At 46.7% G+C, this 781-nt stretch overlaps 1 pseudogene; it reads left to right on the forward strand.

The window, feature by feature from the left end:
* Positions 1-436: 436 nt before the first annotated feature.
* LOC126482627 (5S ribosomal RNA) lies at positions 437-554 on the forward strand (annotated as a pseudogene).
* The last annotated feature ends 227 nt before the right edge of the window (positions 555-781 follow it).

Consider the following 781-nt stretch of genomic DNA (forward strand, 5'->3'; position numbering starts at 1 on the left):
GCTTAGTGCAACATTTTGTCTGGAGGACTGCGAGACGCGGTCGCCAGATATATGTAGAATGATCTATGACAATGTAATTACGTGTTGTGAGTTTTTCATGACGGTATTCCACACAGTGACTTGTACTGCATAAATTGTTTAAATAGGCAATATTCTACACAATGTAATCGATTTACCGCCTATCAGTCAATATTTCCAGAAGGGAACTACATCTAGCAAGGACAACTGTCCCATACAAAAAGGATGTAGATTTAAATAATTAGTTTATCAAACTGATAGAGTGGGCTATTAGAATAATTCAGACCTGTACTGAAGCAGCTCGTGTTCAGTGACAGAATACCGTAAGGAGCACAATAGCTCAAGGTGAGGGGGTATCTAAATTGAGCTGTTTCCCACCATTTTTTCGATTAATTTAATTAATTAGTCAATTACTCTGGACAACGGCCTTGCCACAGTGGATACACCGGTTCCCGTCAGATCACCGAAGTTAAGCGCTGTCGGGCGGGGTCGGCACTTGGGTGGGTGACCATCCAGGCCGCCATGCGCTGTTGCCATTTTTCGGGGTGCACTCAGCCTCGTGGTGCCACTTGAGGAGCTACTCGACCGAATAGTAGCGGCTTCGGTCATGAATACCATCATAACGACCGGGAGAGCGGTGTACTGACCCCACGTCCCTCCTATCCGCATCCTCCTCTGAGGATGACACGGCGGTCGGAAGGTCCCGGTAGGCCACTCGTGGCCTGAAGACGGAGTAATTTCAGTGATTCGTCAATTACTTTGA

Source organism: Schistocerca serialis, chromosome 5 (genome assembly GCF_023864345.2).
Source record: "Schistocerca serialis cubense isolate TAMUIC-IGC-003099 chromosome 5, iqSchSeri2.2, whole genome shotgun sequence".
NCBI classification, from domain to species: domain Eukaryota; kingdom Metazoa; phylum Arthropoda; class Insecta; order Orthoptera; family Acrididae; genus Schistocerca; species Schistocerca serialis.